Source organism: Bacillus rossius, chromosome 10, assembly GCF_032445375.1.
Source record: "Bacillus rossius redtenbacheri isolate Brsri chromosome 10, Brsri_v3, whole genome shotgun sequence".
In the NCBI taxonomy this organism is placed as follows: domain Eukaryota; kingdom Metazoa; phylum Arthropoda; class Insecta; order Phasmatodea; family Bacillidae; genus Bacillus; species Bacillus rossius.
Window position 1 is genome coordinate 55,078,872 of NC_086337.1, and position 11,065 is coordinate 55,089,936.

An 11,065-nucleotide genomic window follows, 5' to 3' on the forward strand; every position below is an offset into this window, starting at 1 on the left:
TCGACACGATTGGAAAACATATTTTTTTGGAAATAATACGGATTATTGTAAGTATGTATTATTTCTGCTTGTAAAAAACAAAATAACGTTAACCCTAATGGTGGTGCCAAGGCACCTGTGGCACCTACCGTGCGCACGCCTATGTAGCTAAGTGATCCCCTTAGTTCTGAACCCACAGATGTTATCTGCAAACTGAAAAGATGGTCCACCAGCCAAGAGTCATGTAAAATTCCTGAGGGAACTGGTGGTAGTGTTATGAGGAGTGAACAATACAACATAGACTTGAGGATTGCATAAAATGTACATTTCCCTATGGACGGAACCCAAGGCCGAAAAACATCTGAACTTATGATTGCGGTAATTATTACGACTATTGTGTTTATGGCATGACAGTATGTTTCGCGGGACCGTTATGCCCCGGTGGAAATGTGGATGGAGCCCGATGCGAGGGGTTCAACAGGTTCTGGCATTATGACTGCATAGACTGGTGAACATGCTAAGAATGGACAGATAGTAGAAAATTTTAATGTAGGGGCTTGTATGGTGTGCCACAACACAGGATTCGTTGACCACCATAGTAAGCCACACCTCCCTAGCGGAACTCCGCCCTGCTGGGTGCTGCTACCAAATCATGAACCATTCATTACACCAAAACACTTGGGCAATTCCAATACCCACTACTTTGCCAGATAGCAGATACGTAAACATATCACCTCCCATTCCGAAACAGACGTCGCCCTCCCTCCTCTCTTTTTGATCAGGCACCACTAACACTGATGCACATCCAACTCTTTACACGTCGGAGCATCATGCCGGAGCTACAGTGATTAAAGTCTAAATCTGCCCAAAAGCACATCGTGCAAGCATGGCACATGTCTTCACCCCGACTCGTGGCAGACAGTCGATGCGAGACACCGACGTCCATGAAGCCAGCTCCTCGGCCAGCTGCAAATAAGCCAACACAAAGCATCCTGCCACAGCTTCGGTTTGCAGCACTGTGTCTAACTGGTACTACCACACAAACACAGCCCATGGATATCACACAGTTGCCCTTGAACCCTGTGTCGCAACCCCATAACCTTGCCTTTCAACCTCCACCAGGGATTGCTGTGGTGCCAGTGCGCGAACCAGAGGCACAGGAAAAAAAATGAAACAACCAGGTGACAGATGACCCATCATGGTGCTGCCTTTGGGACTCATGTTGAAAGGTTCACTAGACATCTTCCCATAACCACAGACAGTGCAAGGGTAAACACCTGACGTCGTCCGACCGACGACCATCCCTAAGCCCGACCTGCAACCGCCAGTATACTCTCCCGCTAACGGAAAACACCCCTGGCCGTGGCCCACCCGAGTCGAGCGAGCCACCGAGCCGAACGGCCAAACCAGACATTATTATTATAAAGCACACTAAATCCGAGTGGACTAGAGACGAACCACACCCATTCCCCCTCAAACAATTAATTACGAATTTTGCGACCTTAAAGTCTCTTCCAGACGCAGTCATTTAGTTTTTAACGTAATGAGGTCAAGCTTGGCGCGGCAGGGGCCGACGCGCCACCGGACGCCATGCCAGTTCCGCAGTTCTACTCGACTCGCGGACCGGGACGGACCTACGTCCCACGGAGAGACCACAACCATTGTCTTCATCGCAAGTAACGTCCGGTAAATATAGTCATTTAGCATAAACCAAACCTTTTTCTATTCACCTCTCCGTGCGTGCCCGGTCCGTTTTTTACGGTTCAGGACCTAATCCGACCGCGTAAACGTAAAGACGCCCCGCACCACACCTGGTGCGCAGGGTCGTTCTTCAGCATACGGCACGGGCCGTCTCCCGCAAACCACAGAACTTTCTTAAGGCCACGTGCCTTCGCGCGGACCACAAACCCGCAAGGGAAACTTTGCCAAGTTTAGTGGCGGTGCGTGTACCACCCCAGTGGGCACGGCACCCGCGTAGAAACAATCGCTTACGGGACTGGCCGACTCCAGTCACCCACAAACTCTGTGTGCCACGTCAATTGTGCGCGCCTAATTTTCATTAAGGGTACCTTGTTAACGTAACTTTGCGCCACGTCATTTGTGCGCACCTAATTTTCATTAAGTGTACTTTGTTAAGGTAACTTTGCGCCACGTCATTTGTGCACGCCTAATTTTCATTAAGTGTACTTTGTTAACGTAACTTTGCGCCATGTCATTTGTGCGCGCCTAATTTTCATTAAGTGTACTTTGTTAACGTAACTTTGCGCCACGTCATTTGTGCGCGCCTAATTTTCATTAAGTGTACTTTGTTAATGTAACTTTGCGCCACGTCATCTGTGCGCGCCTATCTTGCATCAAGTGTACTTGGCCTGCATACTGTTACCCGAGAAACCAGTGCCACGAAACATTGAACATGTACCGGCCTACACCCTGCAACGGACAAGTAGCCCTCAGGGGCATGTCTGTGCTCAGTAATTGTATGGTGTGACGTCAACCCCTTGAATAAAGGCACGTCGCTACTACGGCAATCCCACGCATTCTTCTTTAACGTAAATTCCCAAACAATACCGCCGACGGTTCTAGCGGACCACGCTGGGGCAACGAACCACGAACCCCCATTGGTTAGACACCGAGCTAGCCTGGCGCCCTCCCGAACATAAAACGTTAACCAGACCAGCCACCCCGCTAGAACTCGCGCCCGGACTCGAACACGAGACCGCGGCTGATGGCACACCGATATAAAATGATCAAGCCACGAGTATCGCAGAAAACATTCAGACCAGCATCGCGATGCCTGCTTGCCATCTCTGCCACATACGGCCTGCGTCTCGCGAGCGGAAATGTCGCAAATAGTGTTCACATGTGCTCCAGTCAGCTGGAGGCTGGCCACCTGACGAGTCACCTGCTCATTGCTCCGGACAACTGCCAAGGTACCAAAACGCCAGCTGCCAGGGCAGCCACCTGCCAGCCAGGTAAGTTTTGGGGAGGGTAAATATGAACAATGTCAATGGAGAATGTCATCGGTCCCCAGACAATGAAGTTGCGGGTAGAGATGCTCGGCATCGCACAGCATCAAGGAACGTAGATAACCCGCACATATAGCGCACTGCACACACCATCTGCAATGAAGACCTGAGAAACCAGCACTAGCTGCTAGAGGCCTTAATAGGTCATAAGTTTGTGCCTCTTTTAACCGTCCCCCTATAATTCTAGTAGTTAAGTGCGAAAGACCCTTGAACTGTCATGTAAAGCCTGAGAAATGTGGAGGGTGTTTATGTTGAATATATGTACCAAAGGTGTGACATGAAGATTAGGCATAGTTTAAACTGTGATTGGCTAAATGATAAGTAGGTACATAGGCAGTTCGCAGTTCTTGCCCACTCTCCCTCATGCATGGTGCGCACACAAAAGCTGACCTTTTAGTTCCTCAGCCAACGATGCTCGGGACGCGTAACTGCCGCGACGCGACTCCCGCTATATCATGTGACCTGACATCGCGATTAGCATTGCGATGCCTACTGTTGAGAGGGCCATTTATCCCGACCCCGACTATATGCACTGATGAGACCTGCGCCACTGCGGGTAATGGAATCTACCTAGCTCATTATGTGCGCCTGACATCCCGACATAGTGATACCTGGAGTCCTTCCGACGCTTTGCCTTACTACACCTGTGACAGAGCCTGACCCCAGCTTTTCCAGATGGGGTATCTGACTCGTACTTCTTTTCCTTTCATGTTAGCCCGGGTCTCAGACCTGTCAGCAGTACGCCGCAGCAGTGTTTGTGACGTCCTTTCCGTTTCGTGCGCACGGGAGTGAAATCCTAGAATCCTGGTCTCCAGTCCAGTGTGAGCAACTGTCTAGGCCCCACACAGTTGTGAGATGCTGTGTTATTTCTAATTTTGTTATTAATTTTTTTATGATTTATGTTTTGTTCTTTTCGTTTGTAGTTTTTGTAACTGTCTTTGCATCACGGACGGCGAGTAGGAGACATGCAAACCACCACTTTTTCAGCGTAATTCTTAATTTTCAAATTTAAACCAACCTTAACTCGACATTGTATTTATCTCTGAGACAATCTCAATTTTTCTGTTATCTATGAATCCTACAAGGTTAGTGGTGGTATCACGTTATTGATTTTATTATTTAGAAAAATAAGTCGATTACAGAATAAACGATGATACGAGTCAGTGGACAGGGGCAACAACCAGTTTTCAATGAAGAAAAAAGGAAGAGTCGGGAAATAGTTGTTGCTAATGTGACGTCTTTTATTGTGCTCGTTGGCATAATCAGGCTTGGTGAGTACTGAAAGTGTTTTAGTTAGGTAAATTATCATACCACAGACTTTGTTATCGAAAGTGACATCAGTGTATGCGGTTAAGCTTATTTAATTTTGAGCATAGCCCCGCTTTCTTGCCTTAGGCGATAATAATCCCCCCCCCCCCCCACTACTTTAACCATCGTCCTTGTACACACAACCTTAAGAAGAGCATTGTCTTCGTTGTTTTAAGCCACAGTTATCACATTCGGCTGTCAAATTGATAAAAGATTGTTCTTCGGCCAATGTGAACCTGTCACTTAATGGTGTCCGGGGATGTAATAAAAAAAAAATCAAAAGCCCCCATAACCTTAAATTTAGTCTCAGATTTTCAAACTGAACAATCATCGAGCTATTTAGGGCAGCACCACGAGGCATTGCCAGAGTTATTGCAACTTAATACCAGAAGGTTAAATGTGTTTGCCTTTAAAATAACTTACTTGGCCTTTTTCTTAAGCAGCCCACACCATTTACAATAGCAGTCCAAAGCAGAAGATGGCCCAGGGCAGTTGCAAGTTTTGCAGAGGCCCGAGAACTATGTTTAACCAGTCCAATGGCGCTGTTGGTAACTGTCAACTAAATCTTCTAATCCTTTGACCTTCACCTATCCGTAGTCACTATGGACATTTCGGCTTATCAAATTCGCAATGAGAAATACATTGCTGTATAGTCAGCTAAGTGTTGTACAGTTAAACTTATTTTTTGAAAACCATAATGCTCATTATATTTCTGCATTATTACACACTCAATTTTATTAATCACACTGAAATTTATTCAAGTTATGTTTTGCAAGTATTTTGTGGACTTAAACAGCCGTTGCCTCTGTGTTTACCTTTGTAGTGAAGCTGCATGTAAGTATTAGCGTGAACAATTGTTATTAGGGTCAACCACTCAGGTTAACCTTTGGAGCCAAAATAGTTTGTTTCCCAAAGACATCTTGCGAAGGTAGTCGAGATTCAATCCAGTAGGAATCATTCTATCACACTCCGAACAGAGATGTCACTCTGCCCACAGCAGGCCGTGCCTGAAGAGTGATGAGGCAATTACCAGCACCCTCTTTTTGACATCGCCCTGGAAAATGAGACTACAGTTTTATGAATTTTTTTTTTTTGGTCTATTTAACATGCAGTTGAGGTGGTAATGAGTATGGTAATACCAGCTGCCTAAAGTGGTCAAGTCTTGGCTGTTGCAGTTCCGTACGCGCTGAAGCAGTTCCAGTAGCCGCACTGCGCGCGCCTGCAGTTCGGAGAGAAGTCCCTGTTCAGCATGCTGTCGTATCGTAACTTAACCATGTGACCACAATGTGGTTCATTTTGTGAATTTTTTTTATTAAAAATAATTTACTAAAATATCTGATTTATGTTGTGTGTTCATTTAAGGGAAGAAGTCTAACTTAAAATCCCATTACGCAGGGTTCCCAACACGCGTGAACAGCACCCATGACTTTGTTGAATCATGTTATCATGCGTTCAAATAATATTTAAAAAATAAAAAATCACTTTAGACATTTGAGCTTATGGGTTTATGTGTAAAATTTGTTTTAACAGGTTTTGGAACAAACCTCACATTGCATTGTATGAACACGCAACCGGAAATGATTTGTAGATTGAGAGACCCCTGCCAAGATGAAACACTCAAATATAATAAAATAATAAAGTTTTTAGTAATGTGTGTTCTTATACCACATTTTCTTCTTTTGAAAGTTACATAGTGTAGTTGGTTCTATGCAACACTCGCTAATAATTTTCCGTTTTGAAAACAGGTTCTCGAACTGATTCCAACCCAACACCTGAGTAAAGTATCTAGCACTAATTTTGCGAGCCAGTAATACAGCAGGTGAGAGCAAGCTGTTTTTTTTTTTTTTTTTTTACAGAAGGCCTAAGGTAGCATCCATAATCCATAGAGCAATCTGTTGTAAAGACTTTTACAATTAACTAATGTACATAACTTGGCATACACTTGTTACTAAAACTACTTCCATACATTATGATCTTAATTTCAAAGCACACATTTAGCAGAACCTACTATATAGCATGGAGATGAAATCAATATTCCATAATGAGCACATACAAAATCTTGGTTGAGTATGCTTCCAATAGCAATGCTCCAATGCATATACACACATTCCATATTCCTTTGCCCACTAATCCAAGCAGTGGCACACTGTAACTGCTGTCCTCCCTGCGAAGAAGTGATCCAGGTTCACCTTAAACTTTGGTCTGTGCCTACATTTTTAAGTCACCTTCCCTTGCCCCTTCTCATTTTTGGAGCTAACTATAAATAGACATCCTGTCTTACAATTGTGTCTGGCGCAACATTTTTGGCTTCATTGCCGTCCACATTGTAGTCAGACTTTCATAAACTGAATTTATAAATCTTATTATCGATTGGTTTTTCTCGATGCTGCTCTGCCTCGTCCTTGTATGGATCGGCTGGCTACCGCTTCCACGCCCCCGCCCACTCCTCTCTCTTCGGACAGCCTCGCGGGCAAACTGAACACCACTGAAGGTTGGCGGGGGGTAGCGCGGTACGCTACAGACCACAACTCCCCTTGCCAGGGCTCAGCAGCTTTAGACTCTGCTTTGAAACTACATCACTTTTTCTACGGGTGTGCAAAGACCATTTTTTAAATTCAAAATCCGAGATCTCAATCTTTGCCAAAGACGAAGTTGAAGGTGAAGCTAAGTATTTTGCTTCGTTAAGACAAATCGACAGATAAAACTATATTGTGTGGTTATGTAGGTGCTTAATGAGCATCGTGCATATCATAGACTGAATAACCACCACGTAGGAAATATTTGGCACATTAAATAATTGCCACTGCTTATAGAGAGAAAAAATTGTTACTAAAAGAACTTAGATATAATAGCAGAGTTAACTTATGTAGTGACACTTGAAAGAATTGCAATTATGAAATTTCTAAAACACCATGTAAAGAATTTCTTTGGCTTTAAACGTGTTAGTATAGCACCAGAATAAGCATAGTCTTACATTTTGGTGGGAAGAATCTTGTGGTCATCTTAAATGAACTAAACAGCTTTCATAACAAGTTTCCTTCGCCACATTTTGAACAGAACAAAACAAAACCAGCAGGTATAAAGCCTTATTAGTTTACTGAAAGATATAATATTTTTAAAATTCTTCCCGGTAATCATTAAGCAGGTAGACAATGTGGTTATGACTGACAAACAATGTTAAATTGGTCTTTTTCTGTATTATTTTCCTCATATACATCACTGAATATAGAAGAATATAAAATCCCTCAAGATGAATAGCCCTAAAAAATCCCTACATTTTCAGGAAATATAATTTATACCAGAGGAAAAAATCTTGGTGATGCTGAAACTTTTCCTGAACTTAATTGATCCCGCACAGCACAATTATTATTATAAGAATAGAAGAATACCCAGCTACCTAAGTCTAAATTTTTGCTAGAACACCTGCCAAAAAAGTCTCAATTTATCTTGAACATACAGCAGTAAAATTTTTGATGTCTTTTTGCCCTCAAATGCCTTCATGTTAGTGTGTGTGCAAGGGGCATATGTATTTTTTGCTCCTCGCGATGGTAAGTCAACACTTTTTTTTTTTTTGGTAGGCAGAAGATAATCTTCCGAGCTGTCACAAACAGTTACAACACTACGGTCAGGAGGGGGTGGGTGGGTGGGGGTGTGACTGAGCATCTGGTAGCTGCACCGAAAATCACACTGACTGTTCTAATTCATTTATTAAAAAATGCAGCTAGCCAGACATTGTGGATCTTATTTGTGGTTTTAATTAACGGCCTTAAATAATGCTTATAACGTATTCTGCTCTAAAAAAAATCTCTAGAATCTTTGAAGTTTTTCAAACTTTCCCGAAAAACAAATTTGAAGGAAATTACTCTCTTTTAAGCTTCGCACACCCCTACTATTTTCCTAGCAATCTTGCTCCGAAAGTTTGAGTATGAAGTAACTTTCAAGTACATAATGTTTCGCCCTCACTTAAAAATTAATGGGAAATGGAACATTACTATATTTTCCAGCATGTAACATAAAATCAACTTTTCAGTTGTCAAAATTGAAGCATGAATTGACACCTCCATGTGAAGGTGTCGTGTATAGAGATGACAAGCATGCACGATTAGACAGCCACGGAGGGCAGGGGCCGTGTCAGCGTGTGAGAGACGAGGAGAGAGGAGGTACCTGGGGGGTTCATGAACAACAGGGCCAATGTTGCCAACTGTTGGCCTGGCTCAGCAATGCCACTGACAGACGTTGTCAGTGATGATCAGGCTCAGGCATTCGGCAATGACAGTCAACACAACCTGTCATTTAAGACAACTAGCAGATTTACGGTATTCAAACTTGCACAGATTCTTGTCTTACACGCTGGAAAATACAGAATGAAAAATTAAAAAAAAAAAATAACCACCAATTTCCAAACAATAAGTTCATCTTAGTGGGGAAGAAAGCAGACATCACAACATCGACAACATTCAATCTCAATCAATAAAAACAAATTCATTGAGTAAATCTCACTAGTTACAACAACTCCAGTTGTTTACAACCTGCTGTATAAAATAACTTAGAATTGATAATAATGCGCTATCTACACAAGGGTGCAGCCACAAGACGTATAAAAACTGCTGTAAACGTTGCAGGGGTGGTATTTACAGGTTACGGATCCAACGTAACCGAATGACAAGTCACATCACTGTAAGTAGAGTAGCACAACTGAGTTCATCTTGCATTTACCAGCTTGCTGTAATTGTGATTTCACACTTGGCTTACAAATATCTGGCTGGTCAGGGCACGGCCTCTACACTTCTCACTTCTATCGTTTACAGTGAACAAACGCAAAGACAACGTCAACTACTATTAAATGAGAGTGAAAAACTATTGTGAACATACAACTCAACTTTATCTGACTGTATTTCACAATATTGCAAAATTAATTAGCACATACTATCCATACTTTGCAGTTTGGAGGTGGGATATACAACAATTAAGAAATAAAGGGTTTCAGACATTTTTCTTCATAATACTATTTACAAAAAGTTGTGGGTAGAACAAACAGCATTTTAACTTACACTCTCTGCAAGTTAAACCATATTAAAATTATTAAAAAGTTTTAATCTCAGTGACATTTTAAAGACTTGGATAATAATAAACACACTGTTAAGGAGTTTTACAAAATCAGAAGATAGCCTGTAAATAAATAAGTTTATCTATGACATGAAATCAGAAATAATATAAAAATGTGGAAAAATGCAAGATGACGTCACATGAGCCACCCGTCTCGGAGCCAGTAACAGCGACCGGCGGTCTGGAGTACGAGCCGGGCTGAGCTCGTCCGGTGACCAGACTCGAGTACATCAGCATTCGTGCGAGGCGATGCAACGGAATCCCTGATCGGCGGTACGTCACGGCGCACGTGACAGGACGCGAGGAGTCCGCGCGCACCGGCCGCAATTGACAAGGAAGAAACCGGGGAGACAAAGTTTCCAACAGTTCACGTGAATGTCGTGTTGGCGACCGGCGCGCGGGGGGCTACACGGCCAGGGCGGACAGGTACTTCCGCTTGGCCTGCAGCAGTTGCCGCAGCTCGCGCAGCGACGAGGCGTGCCCGGAGTGCAGCTTGGCCAGCACGCTCTCGGCCCCCGAGTCGCAGTCGCACACGCTGCCGCCCGGCCAGGGCAGCGGCCCGAGCTCCCGGGACTCCCAGTCGGCCAGCAGCTGGTCCAGCGAGGCGGCGCCGAGCGACACCGACCCCACCACCTGGGCCAGCAGCTCCGCGTGGCGCTGCGCACTCTGCAACGGTCCCGGTCAGCTCTCAGCAACAACCCTTTCAGAGACTTACCATCTCATTACCTTGCAGGGATGTTACCGTCACGAGCTCTGGTTTAACGGCGAGTACAAAGTTTCCCACTTGCTCTAGGCTAAGTGACACTGATGAACAGGAAAACGGTAAACATCTCAAGCCACCTCAATGACATGGTCTCTGTTTGATACATCAAATAATGTTTTAAAGTCTGACACTTCTATTCTAAATGTACTTATGATCAGAATCACACACACTAATATAAATTTATGTATCAACCAAACTTGCTAACAATACTAGTCCATCACGAATGATTAGACCTGTGCGAATATACTCATTTTGAGCTCGAATCAATTTCAAATGCCAAATTATTCTCAAATACGAATATTGTTTTTAATAGTATAAATGATAGAATCCCACTAATTTTTTTTTCACATCATCTAACAACTTCTGGAAAATTAGACTAGTATAATGGTTGGTTAGGTTAAGTCAGCTATACTGTAATTATATGGATAATGTTAGTTAAAACATTTAAAATTTGAAATAAAACTTTTTTTTTTAATAATGTATCATTGAAAATATGACGTTTTCTTTAATGGCCACCACAATGGAATGTCTAACTATTTTTTGTGGTGTTGTAGTCCATTGTTGTTGGTGTTTAATTTTTTTCCCTCACTACTGGTGCGTTTGACCACGATATTTGGTGTGATGAAATGAATACAAATTATATTTTGTTTTTAAGTTAGAAATTACAAATATTATATATTTTTAACTGTTCATAGAATTTTTCCATTACTGATTAGCGAGACATTAGAGAAAAAACCTTGAATTCCTGATGCATGTTTAAAATGTCACTTGTTTGTCCCATTAAAAAATTCAATACGGTACAAATTTATATTGCACAAATGACATCCTCAACAGTGAACATCGACATACGACAAAAACCCATGAGGTATGCTATGTCAAATAT

At 42.9% G+C, this 11,065-nt stretch overlaps 1 long non-coding RNA gene across 1 annotated transcript; it reads left to right on the forward strand.

Annotated features, from left to right (window-relative positions):
* The first annotated feature begins 3,933 nt into the window (after window positions 1-3,933).
* LOC134536189 (uncharacterized) lies at window positions 3,934-5,652 on the forward strand. The gene is made up of 2 exons (XR_010075772.1): window positions 3,934-4,276; window positions 5,489-5,652. It is a non-coding gene; the product is annotated as an uncharacterized LOC134536189 (long non-coding RNA).
* Window positions 5,653-11,065: the final 5,413 nt, after the last annotated feature.